The following is a 13,100-nucleotide window of genomic DNA, read 5'->3' as shown; positions in this document are numbered from 1 at the left end:
CTTTCAAACAGCTATTACTAAGTTGTTTTCTATGACTAGATTTATCCACTTTCTAAAACAGTGAGTATTTTGGAAAAAGATTTTAAAACCCAATCCCACAAAAACACACAAATAAAGTAATCGCAAGAGCAAAGAATGTGAAAAATATGTCCACCTCTACCTAATTCTTTCCTTTATTAAGAATATCTAAATCTGGGGGCACCTGGGTGGCTCAGTTGGTTAAGCCTCTAACTACTGGTTTCAGCTCAGGTCTTGATCTCAGGGCTCGGGAGTTCAAGCCCCGCAATGGGCTCTGTACTAACAGTGCAGAACCTGCCTGGAATTCTGTCTCTCTTCCATTCTCTCACAATAAATAAACTTTAAAAAATTTTTTTTAAATGTTAAAAAAAATAAATAAAAGAACATCTAAACCTGTGCTAGACACATGTGGCTATTTAATTTTAAACAAATTAAAATTAAATACAATTTCTCAGGTATATTAGCCACATCCTAAATGTTCAATACACATATGAGGCTAGAGGCTGCCATGTTAGACAACACAGCTATAAAGCATTTTCATCATTGCAGAAAATTCTATTGGGCAGGGCTGATATAAATTATTTTCCAAAAAAATTATTTTTCATATTTGAGCTAAACAAAAGAGCTTATACAAAGTAAGGTTAATCATAAACTTTATTTTTTAATGTTTATTTATTTTGAGAGAAAGAGAGACAGCAAGCAGGGAAGGGTCAGAAAGACAGGAAGAGAGAGAGTCCCAAGCAAACTCCACAGTCAGGGCAGATCCTGATGTGGGGCTCTAATTCACAAACTGTAAGATCATGACCTGAGCCAAAATCAAGAGTCAGATGTTCAACCAACTGAGCCACCCAGGCGCCCCAATCATAAACTTTTTAAAAGAATGGGTGAATAGTATTATGAAGCCAAAAAGAAGTTACATAAGAGGAAGTTTAGTAATCAGATCTATATACTAGAATAAGTCAGACTGAGAAAAATCTGGGGATAAGCAAAAACATACTCTGACACTGGTCCTTCAGTAATGAGACTTGAATTTTAGCTCTGATTCACTTAGGTGCATGAATTCTGAGGGATACAGCATCTTGAAGCTTTTGTGTATAGCTCATAGTGGAGGTTAAAAATCAGATGATCCAGATAACCTGAAAAGACCCCAAACAATAGGAAAATGGGCTGTGATTCCTCCTAGTTATCAATAAATAGATGTAGGGTTTGGATTTTCATTCTGACAGGAATATATGTGGTTAAAAAAAATTAACTTTAAGGTCTTACCTAACATATTAACATTACATAAACATGTTCATTATTTGAAAGAGCAAACAATTATATGAAATTGACAACCAAAATCTACTTACATAAATAAAATTTTAGGGGGTAACATCAGCCCCATATTTCTTTCTACAAAATTCTCTAAGTAACAGTTTAACCTCAACTGTCTTCACTTTGTTCTTGACCACACCCAGCACAGCAGACATGGTATTACCACTTGGAAGAAAATTTAAATTATTTTCCAGTCCCTTCCATCAAGGATATTGACTCACACTGAAAATTACTACAAAATAAGTAACTCCTAAAAGTCATCTTGCTCCATGCACTATGAAACCTAGTAAACTAACAAGTCCAACCACATATTTTCCTAACTCTTTCACCAACAAACTTTTAAGTTATAGTAAAACGATTTGAGATTGGTTCTTAAAATTTTGCAAATGCGCAAATTTGACTTTACCTGGTATTCTCCATTCCCCACAGCACGACAAAAAGAGAATGTATCACAGAACTGATATGTGGTTTTTAAAATACCAAGTAATTTATTGTAGTATCTAAAATAGTAATTTACTAAGTTTATCTTTCCTATAAAGGCCAGTGTTTGGTTTTTGGCTCATCAGGTTTATCACTTTAGTATTTTAGGATCAATTGTATTCAACATTCCATTTCAAAATAAGCAATAGAAGTTAGAATATAAGGCACTTCATACCATATACTCAAATTTTACACTATAAGCTATTTGCTGAATCAGAACACTAAGCGTTGGTGAAGCTATAGCCATCATGCTGTTGTAATAACAACAGTGGAAGTAAATTTGGACTGGAAAGTTAACTTCATGTTCGTACTTGTACTAGCATGAATTCTTACAACTGGGAAACACTCATATAACCCATGCAAAGATTGTATTCAAGCATTAGTTAACATTCACTTTTAACTTCTATGAAACTGAGTTTATGCCAACTGAATTCATTTCTTTATCTATTAAACATGGGACTAAAGGCTAGTTCATTTTGCAAATGTTACTTTTATTATATATTTTTTAAAAAGCCATTGGGGTGTCTGAGTGGCTCAGTTGGTTAAGCCTCCAACCTGGGCTCCGGTCATCATCTCGTGGTTCATGGGTTCAAGACCCGCATCAGGCTCTGTGATGATAGCTCGGAGCCTGGAGCCTGCTTCAGATTCTATGTGTCCCTCTCTTTGTCTCTCCCTACTCGCGTTCTGTCCCTCTCTCAAAATAAACATTTTTTTTAAAGTCATTAATTATCAGCTATATGCCTGGTACAGTTCCAGGTACACTCTAGCAATTCTAATTTGGATCACTATAACTCCAAAAAGTAGTCATTTTCATCTCCAGAGATGACAACACTGAGCCTCAGTTGTTAAGGGGGACTCTTACCCTACACTCCACCGCCCACTGTGTTGGGGGAAAAAGGATGTTTTGTTAAATGGCTTAAAGCAAACAGAATGACAGTTCAGGGTGAAGGTCACTGAGAACAAAGCAAACCTCTCTTAATAAAAAGAAAACCATACTTTCTTTAGTGTGACAAGTTTGCTATAGTTAATTATGCAGGTATAACACACTTTTCATAGACATTTTCTAAAATAAAATGTTTCCAAATTTTAATGAAAAGAAACATATTTTAAACCACATACAACACTCTCTCAATAAAGGCATCTTGACCGAACAAAATGATCTTATAATTTTTAAAAAATTTGCTACATACTTTGGTCCATAAACTTAAACTCTATGTGTCAGGTTTTCTTAACATAGAATATGAGCATCTTCACCAATGACTTTCTAAACTCACTCATAAATGGATGTAAAGCATGTATCACTCAATTATATCTCAATAAAGCTAGAACTAAAATTTGGGGATGCCTGGGTGGCTCAGTCTGTTAAGCCAGCTCAGGTCATGATCTCAAAGTTCATGCGTTAGAGCCCTGCATTGGGTTCTGTGCTAAGAGCATGACACTTGCTTCAGATCCTCGGTCTCCCTCTCTCTGTCCCTCCTCTGCTCGCCTGCTCTCTCTCTCAAAACTAAACATTTTTTTAAAAAGTTAGAAATAAAATTTTAAAAATGGTGATCATAAAGAAGAAATATGTATCACACAACCGTTGTGTTGTTGTATATTTGCACTACATTTTAAAAACCACAAACTTAACAAAGCCTTTCTGGTATTGCTGGGAGTTTAAACTAGCTCAAAAATTTCTGGAAATGCTCTAAAATTGTGGTGATGACTGCACAATTCTACGAATATACTAAAAAATGCTGCATTGTATACTTTAAGTGGGTGAATTGTATGGTATGTGAATTATTTCTCAACAAAACTGTTACTTAAAAAAACTTTTCTGGAGAACAAACTGGCAATACGTGTTAAAAGCCTTTGAAATATTATCTGTTACATAATTCTACTTCTAGGAATTTGTTCTAATGAAATAATCACAGTCATAAAAGTTTTTTGTTTTTTAATGTACAAGGATGTTCATCAAGTCATAATATCCAAAAACTGCAAACTATCTAAAATACTATCAACAGAAGAATGGTAAACAGATATGGCACACTCATACAGTGAAAGTATTTATCAATTTAAAAAATCACATTCTCAGAAATTAATTTCACAATAAACCATGTTACCAAAATAATGTTAATGTACAACTGCTGTTTGTTAAAAAAGAATACATAGATGCATAAGAGAAAACACTGGAAAGATATAGAACAAAATGTCAAGAGTTACTTCCAACTGGCAGAATTTCAAGTGATCTTAATCTTCTCCATATCTTACCAGTTTTTAATTTCTCTACAATAAAAAATTCTTTCATAACTTAAACACATAACTTTTAAACTAGTAGCCACTTTGAAAAGTACAAATTTTCCATTAAAAAATAAAAACAGGGCCATCAGCATTCTCATGAGTATTATGTGTGTGCATGTATGTATATGTATGCAATAACTTAATAAATTAACCTCAGTATTTTAAAACCTTAACTAATCCTATCCCCAATAAAATAAATTCTTTTTTTTATAGTTTTTATTAAATTTTCAGACAGAGAGAGACAGAGAATGAGCGGGGGAGGGGCAGAGAGAGAGGGAGACAGAATCTGAAACAGGCTCTAGGCTCTGAGCTGCCAGCACAGAACCAGATGCAGGGCTTGAACCCACGAACTGTAAGATCAGATCATGACCTGAGCCAAAACTGTACACTTAACCGACTAAGCCCAATAAAATAAAGTCTAATGATCCATGTTTAATTTTACAGATGATAACACATAAACCATGAGCTGGCTAAAAGCATATTAACTCTACTTTATACACAAAGCCAAATTACCTAATCTAGGCTTAAAACATTACTATGTCAAGTCATGCTTGCTTCCACATCTAGGAAAACTCAACATGTATGTTCATTTCAAGATTGAAAATAATTATTTATCATCTTTGCTGGGGGAAAATTAGCCAGAATAAAAAAGAACATTCTACAGGATTGCAGGAAGGAATTCAAGGGTATGGTAAAGCACAGCAAATAGTTTCTCATCACAATCAAATATGAAATACTATGTGCTAATATATTTGGATCCTGCAGAAATCATTTTTAAAAAAGCTTAAAAGTGACAAAATTACAATAACTAAATAAAGGCTTTACTTCATGTACGTAGATATGTTACAAAAATATCTTTTTCAAAGTCCACATTGCAGAATTTTATACAAATAGACTACTCAACAGGTAGTCAGAAAGGAAAAGAATTCGATTTTTTCTGCTATCAAAATTCTCAAAAATCAACATTTAACACTTCCAAACATATAAGAAAATGGTCTGCTAAGACAGAGAAGCACCCTCAAGTTTCTTCAGTTTCAAAAATGTTGATTCATTGAGACAAAATACAGAAAAGGTAAGAATCAAAAGGTATCAAGGATGAAGTGTCAAAATAGATTGTCACTACTGATTACTTCTCAAGTTAATACTTCTTGAATGGTTACATTAACATAAAAGCAAGAGAGTCAAAGCTGTTTTTATAAAATAAGATACTAAGAATATTATTAATAGGCTCAAATTTGATATTTTCTAAGCAAAAATCATTGCTAGAGTTTGTACATTAATCTAAAATCAGTAGTCATTAAATTCTACCAAAAACTGTAACAGAGAGGAACTCTGAAAAAACCACTTTGTATAAAAAAATCGCATGATTCTTATAGAATTTCGCATTAAAATTTTTTGTTTCACATTCATTATATAGCACTAAGATTTCAAATCACTAAATGACTACACTGCTAGGAAATGTGTTTGTTTTTAATTGTCTAGATAACACTTTTGATAATAACAATAACTGGTAATTCAATTTTTACATTTTCTGACCCCTCATTATTAATTTTACAGGTTACTTTCAGCATACTCTTATCCCAAAAGTCCAACTATCATCAAGGCAATACCAGCTAAACCAATGAAGCGGTCGGTCTCTGTAGCTTTTCTTTACTTTTTTTTTCTTAATTTTTAAAAATGTTTTATTTATTTCTGAGAGAGAGAGATAGTGTGAGCAGGGGAGGGTCAGAGAGAGAGGGAGACACAGAATCAAAAACAGGCTCCAGGCTCTGAGCTGGCTGTCAGCACAGAGCCCAACGCGGGGTTGGAACCCACGAACTGTGAGATCCTGACCTGAGCCGATGTTGGACACTTAACCGACTGAGCCACCCAGGCGGCGTTCCTGTAGCTTTTCTTGAAGGGTTTATTACCTGGGTAGTAACTACATGATGTTTACTTTCTAATTATTTGCTTATATTGTACATTTAGGGATTTTAAAAATCTTTTAGGTTTATTTATTTGAGAGAAAGAGAGAATGGGAGGGACAGAGAGAGGCGGGGAGAGAGCAAGAGAGTCCCAAGCAGGTTCTGCACCGTCAGCACAGAGCCAGATGTGGGGCTCAAACTCACGAACTGTGAGATCATGACCTGAGCCAAAACCAAAGTCAGACACTCAACCAACTGAGCCACCAAGGCATCCTGTACACTTAGATTTTGTGCTTTTTTCTTTATATGTCATATTTCAGAACTTAAAAGTTTAAAAAATGTTTCTTTTTAAAGGTGTTTTGTGCATCTGTGTTTAAATGTCTGGTTTACTTAAGACTCTATAACTAAGAAATATTAGTTACACAAGACTCAACAGACACAATATTGTCTTGGCTATATCAAAATGCCACTAGATAAAGGCAAGCCTCCATACAAGACTTCTTAATCTCAAATCAATTTGATAAACTAAGCTTTGTATGACACACAAAATCCCAGGAATACATACATTTCTTAAATTTAAAATATCCATTTATGTACAAGATGTATGTATATGCATCATACAAAATTTAAAAAGCATGTCCTATTGTAGAAAAATATTGTTATTTAATATTTATCTCCTAAAGTAAGGATAATGCAAGTTATGAAGAAAAAGCCAAGAAACACATATTTTTTAAAAAGTCTTTTTTTTTAAATATTTTTATTTATTTCTAGGAGAGAGAGAGAGATCATGACCTAAGCAAAAGTCGGACGCTTAACCGACTAAGCCACCCAGGCGCCCCCTTTTTTTTTTTTTTTAAAGTAAGGTCCACACTCAATGTGGCTAGAACTCACGACCCCAAGATCGAGAATCACGTGCTCTACCGACTGAGCCAGCCAGGCATCCCTACAAAAAAAATTTTAAATAATCAGATAGAACTCTGAAAATCTTATTCTTCATAACAGGTCAATCTACTCGGCCTGCAGATTTCCTGAAATCTCAGTCTTCCCATCTTTAAATTTGGGTTAAATAATTTTTATGCTTTCCAACTTCACAGTTTAAAAAGTCCAGTTATCGTGTAGGAATTCAAATATCTCAGAAGATCTCATAAGGCAAAGTACTACTAGATAATAAATTCATACATTTATACAGTTAAACTGTGAACTATATAAAATTTCCTCATTTTCTCTTCACTTTCTCCTCAACGGAGCTCTAAATTTACATGAAAAAAGGACCTAATAAAAAAAGTTATCATTGTAGATCAGTGATGACACAGATCCACATCTTAAAAAATAAGTCAAGAATCATTTTTCAAAGAGCTTTTCAAATTCAAAATCTCATCAATAGGCAGATATATTTTAGGAGTAACAACACAGTTCCATGTAGTAAGAACTGAACGTTCTCTAAATTCACAAAATTTTAAATATGCCTTTTACCTTCATTTTATGCCACACTGTGCAGGCACAACATAATATGAAGTGTTTGAAAGTACTTATTAAGTACTTAGTAAAGTCAATAATAAAAAAGTAAACTAAAATTCTGTAAGCTTTTTAAAAATGTGTTAGGTAGTTGCAGTATAATCAATTTCTTAAATTTATCTTTATTAACATTTATAAAAAGATGAAGCCTGCAGAAATAAAGGTGACCATTCATTTAAAAACTCAAATGCTGGATATGTTGTTTATTAACAAAGGAATAAGTCATCTAAGTTGCTCTTTCAAGAAATAACAGGCTTTATTTTTTTAAGAAAAACTAAAAACAGCATTGCATCAAGAAACAAATTTTATAGATACCAAATTCTAAATGTTTTTAAGGCTTTGATCATTTTAAGTGTCTAAAACTGACTTTGTCTCAAAAGAACCCAATGAATAAGTATCCACGGTAATTTATTTTCTTCTTGACAAAAATAATTAAAAATAATCAGTGGTGCCTGCTAAGATCTTTTAAAACTCGTTTTCAATGAGCTATTTCTTAGCTCATTTTTAAAAACTTACTAGCGCCTCAAATTTCTTTCCAAGTTCCTTTATAGGACCATGATGGACCTCTTATTTTTTCATTTAATTGCTATTTTATTTCACTGGTAATTTTATTAAAACAGGAAAAATTCTGCCAAAACAATTTCATTACCCAAAACACAAACTCTAAGGCCCTTAGACAGCATTTATGCACGTAAAAATATTTTGTGCATATACTATATGTATAACATAGTGGACAAAGTATGAAAAAAAAGAAAAAAACCAAGATCTTTTGCATTAATCCTCTTGCACTCATTATATTAAATGTGCCTAACCTTGAATATTCCCCCTCACCTTGAGCTTTTACAGAGAGTTCAAATGCCTTCATAATAAATGAAGTAATCTGGTATAGTATAAAGAGCCAGGTAACAGATCTGTCACCAAAGGAACTTAACTTCCTTAGGCTTCTGTTTTCTCTCTCATAAAAATAAAGTAGTGGATTATATCTCTTCCATTTCAATTGGCTGTTAGGTACTTAATTCAGGACCTGCTATACTACTTACAATAGAAAAAATAGTTAACATCCTAAGGTTAATCAATATTCCAAACAATGGAATACTATATGACCTTGAAAAAAAAAAAAAAAAGGTTCTAGGGGTCCCTGGGTGGCTCAGTCTGTTAGTAAGTGTCCAACTTTGGCTCAGGTCATGATCTCACAGTTTGCATGTGTGAGCCCAGCATTGGGTTCTGTGCTGACAGCTCAGAGCCTGAAGCCTGCTTAGGATTCTTCCTGTCTCCCTCTCTCTCTGCCCCTCCCTGCTCATGCTCTCTGTCTCAATAAATAAATAAAACATTAAAAAAATTAAAAACACTTGTAGATCAAATATGTGCTAATTTGTTTTTAAAAAATTTTTAGGGGTGCCTGGGTAGCTCAGTTGATTAAGCGTCCAACTTCGGCTCAGGCCATGATCTCACAGTTCATGAGTTCAAGCCCCACATCAGGCTCTGAGTTGACAGCTCCCCCGCTCATTCTGTCTCTCTTTGTCTCAAAAATACATAAAAAATGTTAAAATTTTTAAAAAATAATTTTTTTAATGTTTCATTTTTCAAGAGAGAGACAGAACATGAGTGGGGGAGGGGCAGAAACAGAGGGAGACACAGAATCCAAACAGGAACCAGGGTCTGAGGTGTCAGCACAGAGTGTGATGTGGGGCTCGAAATTGGGAACAGTGAGATCATGACCTGAGCCCAAGTCGATACTTAACTGAAAGAGCCATCCAGGCGCCCCAAATATGTGCTAATTTAAAAGGATGTTCCAGGTAGCCTATTAAAACACAAGAGCAACAAAAACAAAAGACAAAAAAACCCACACCACAATAGCAAAAACAGACAGTATGACCCATTTTGTATGTATTTTAAGACAGATATAAACATGTACTGATATTTTCTAGGACTCAGAAGAAACTTCAAAATGGTTATCGGGGGAAATGGGGTGTTAACTTTTTTTTTAAATATACCTCTTAGCCTTTTACAATATTTGAAAAAAAATTAAATAATGAACATATATTATCTTTATAATTTTTTTATCTTTATAAAATTTTTAGAAACTAGAAGATCTGCTGATCCAGGTTCTGGATTCAAATACTGGCTTTGCTAGTTACCATCTGTGTGCTGTTAAGATACTTAACCTTAATTTCTCCATCTGTAAAAAGGAGTTGATAGTACTAACATCATGCAACTGTTGGGAAGATAAAAGGAAATTATATATGTTAAGGCATTTAGCATAACATACTGTAAGACGACAACTAACTATTAGCAGCTTTGCTATAATTATAAATATTATAAACTTCAGAAAACTGAGCGTCTTTAGAAACAGATTTGACAATTCACTCAAGGATGACCAATCTCAAAGGCAACCTATTTCCTTTACCCAAAATTCAATCAATCTGATTAGCATAAGAAAGAGCGTATTTAGTATTGTTTAAAAAAACAGCTATCACAGGTAGCAGGTGGGCTGACGGATACGGTAATAAGAGCAAAGTCTGGGTTTTAATTAATTATCATCTAACTAGAATACCCTTCTTCGTTATGTGGATACCTATCCAAAAGAGCCAGAATATTCATTACAGCTAGTCAGAGGACCCTGATCTTGACAAAATGCTGAATATATACGAATACATTTTTAAAAAAGTAATTCAAGCTTCTAACAGGAGTTTTTTCTTCTTTCAATATAGATGAATTTCTCATTTTCCTAAATTTACAGCACTGATAGTTCATGCACACAATATTACCAATTAATTACAAATAACATGTCAATTGAGTGGAAGATATAAAAATGAAATCTCCATAAAAATTAATTCCAAAAAGCCTGTGTGGCTCAGTCCGTTAAGTGGCCAACCTCAGCTCAGTTTACAATCCCAGCGATCCCAGCGGTTCACGAGTTCCAGCCCCACATCGGGCTCTGTGCTGACAGCTCAGAGTCTGGAGCCTGCTTCGGATTCTGTCTCTCTCTCTCTCTCTCTCTCTCTCTCTCTCTCTGCTCCTCCCCTGCTTGCAAGCACTCTCTCTCTCTCAAAAATAAATAAACATTAAAAATTCAGGCTGAATATCATCAAATCAAAATACCTCAAGTTTTGAATCTGGCCTTTAAACTAAAAGTACTCTCATAAAGTACTACTCTAACAATATTCAATTTAATTTTTCCAGAACACATCCTAAACTTTTATACAACAACTGAAAGGATGCTGCATTAAGATAGATTAAATCAATTATGTAGTACTACCGGTTTGAGCCCATCATATTACAATTTTAACACACCTTCGTGGTATGAGAGAATAGTTTCAAAATCAATGTGATGGATTAAAGTTTGAATTATCCCCATTACAACTATAAAACAAAAATAAAACGCCACACACATACATTTAACCCTTTTCAATGTGAAAATAAAGTAGGCTTCACTTAACAATTTATCTACTCTAAGTTTGTTCAAGATTTAAACCTTTGGAAGAGTAACCATTTCAAATTACAGAAGCAGTTACATTTTAATACATTAAAGTGTTATTGTAGCTTTTCTGAGTAATCTTAAGTTCTCACCAAAAAACCAAAAAACTGGAACTTCACTGAGGCTCTAAGAACTAAATGCCTACTTCATAGATCATTGCACTGTGCTGAACTAGCATTTGGAGACTGTACTAAGCTATATACACATGAAAGCAAAGGGAAGGGATGGAGGAGACAGAGTGTATTAAAAAAAAAACACACAAAAACAAAACCACTTCTTAACACACTCATCACCTATAAGCATGAACTATCAGAAACATCATTTTTAAATACCCTATTTCTAATTTTCCAACATTCAAAATACAGCAAGAACATAATCTACTACAAGCAGATCTTTCTACCCCTTCTCACCCCCACACAGTGCTCTGCCAAGAACACAAGCCCAAGAAAAATAACCAATGCAATTTCCTTGTTTACTTAAAGAATTTCAGAAAACATGTTGACTGCTTCTGAAGCTTCTAAGACAAATGAATTTTCAACATTTAAGACTTCTGATGATCACGTTTGAAATATGATGGCAACGATTCCTTCACCTAGTAAAAATACAGTTTCAACTTTATAAAAAGGGTTAATTTTACACTGCAGTTCATTAGCATGCCTTGTTTGCAACCAGAAGGAAGAGGGAAAGGGGGTGGGGGTGGGGGGAGCAGCAAAACACACAAGATGGAAAACATCACTACCTCCTTTGGTGGTTGTGAATAATTTTAAATTACCACAAGATGTATGGGAAGAGTTCATGAATAGAAAGAAAGGGGGCTGACAATCTGAACTGGCCCCTTCCAGATTCACTGATGTCGGAGAGAAGGAATTTATTTACACTGCAGTGCCTGGCAGCAAACATGGCTGCCCCTACCCCCTTTAAATCTGAATAGTCTTCACTCCCTCAGCAAAACCATCAAATTATGGCCATGTCTCTGCTGTCTTGATACCATAACACTAACACATTTCCTCCGCCCTCAAAACAGCAAAACCCACACCTCTTCATTCCACAACAATCACAACACTATAACCTCTAGCTTCTTCTATATTCTCTTGCCTTGAAAGAAAAGGCCCAGAATACACAGAAATATAGGAACAAAAGGCTTTCCCCTTCCTATAACAGCCCCCTTCCCCTTCTTTCCCTCCCACTCTGTGATGCTTGGTCGATAGTTCTCATCCTTCTCAACATTCAGTTCATTTCCTTCCCTATACCAATTCTAAGTCTTCCAGTTTCCTTGAGTCTATGTCCTATCTTCCTATGCATCCTGTCTCAAACAATTTATCCCTTTTCCTCTACTCCCATTCCCTCGTTTCCTCTCTTGATGTCCCATTTCTCCATATAATTCTATCCCCTTCCCCCAGACTCTTCTAGTTTCCACACTGCACCCCCAAACCTATTTCTCAGTTCACCCAGGTCTCTAATCTCCAAACCAAACTCTTCCTCTCTTTCCCTGNCCCACCTCTACTCCCAATTCCCACCTCAGCGCCACTCATCTCTTATCCCAATCCTGCCTCCCCTGCCCCACCTCCCAATCTCCTCCACACCCCCCACCCGGCCCTCTGCTCTTCCTACTAGGCTCCCTTCGAACCCTTTCTGGCCACCAGCTTGTCCTCCCATCCCTGATAACCCTCTCTCTCTTTACCCAGGTCCCATCCCTAGGTCGCTCCCTCCTCGTCGTTCCCTCCTCAACCCTCCCTTCCAGCACACACAAATATACACACACAGAAGCATTAACTTTACCTTCAGTTTGTTCCATTCTAACCCCCCGGCCGTGTCAGTACGATCACAGGAGAGACACGGAGGCCCGGAGTGGGGCTGGGGTGCGGGCAGCGGCCGGGGCTGCGGGGGAAGGAGACGGAACCGAGCTAGGCCGCATGAAATCCCCGGGCTAGATTTTCCTCGCGCCGGACGCCTCTGCCATGGCTGCCGGCACCGAGGAGGGCCGCGGCCGGCCAGGCCGGGCGTGAAGCGAAGATGAGGAAGGCTGCGGGAGATGGGGTGGCCAGGGGCGGTGGAAGGATGGGGGGTCGCCGCGCAGCCGCTGCTGCCAGAGAGAAGGCTGTGGCTGGGGG

At 36.0% G+C, this 13,100-nt stretch overlaps 1 protein-coding gene across 7 annotated transcripts in view; it reads right to left on the bottom strand.

Annotated features, from left to right (window-relative positions):
* NSD3 (nuclear receptor binding SET domain protein 3) overlaps positions 1 to 13,094 on the bottom strand; it is a 113,164-nt gene extending 100,070 nt beyond the window's left edge. For 5 of the 7 annotated variants that reach the window (XM_077769494.1, XM_077769497.1, XM_077769498.1 and 2 more), the window contains exon 1: positions 12,769 to 13,094. The gene's annotated coding sequence lies outside the window, so the exon portion shown is untranslated. Of the gene's footprint in view, positions 1 to 1,015; positions 1,155 to 12,768 lie in introns of all 7 variants that reach the window. The other 2 variants (XM_077769495.1, XM_077769496.1) reach the window with 1 other exon arrangement.
* Between the last annotated feature and the right edge of the window lie 6 nt (positions 13,095 to 13,100).

This window comes from Crocuta crocuta, unplaced genomic scaffold (genome assembly GCF_008692635.1).
Source record: "Crocuta crocuta isolate KB4526 unplaced genomic scaffold, BGI_CrCroc_1.0 scaffold698, whole genome shotgun sequence".
Classification (NCBI taxonomy): Eukaryota; Metazoa; Chordata; class Mammalia; order Carnivora; family Hyaenidae; genus Crocuta; species Crocuta crocuta.
This window is presented reverse-complemented; position numbering and strand designations above follow the sequence as displayed.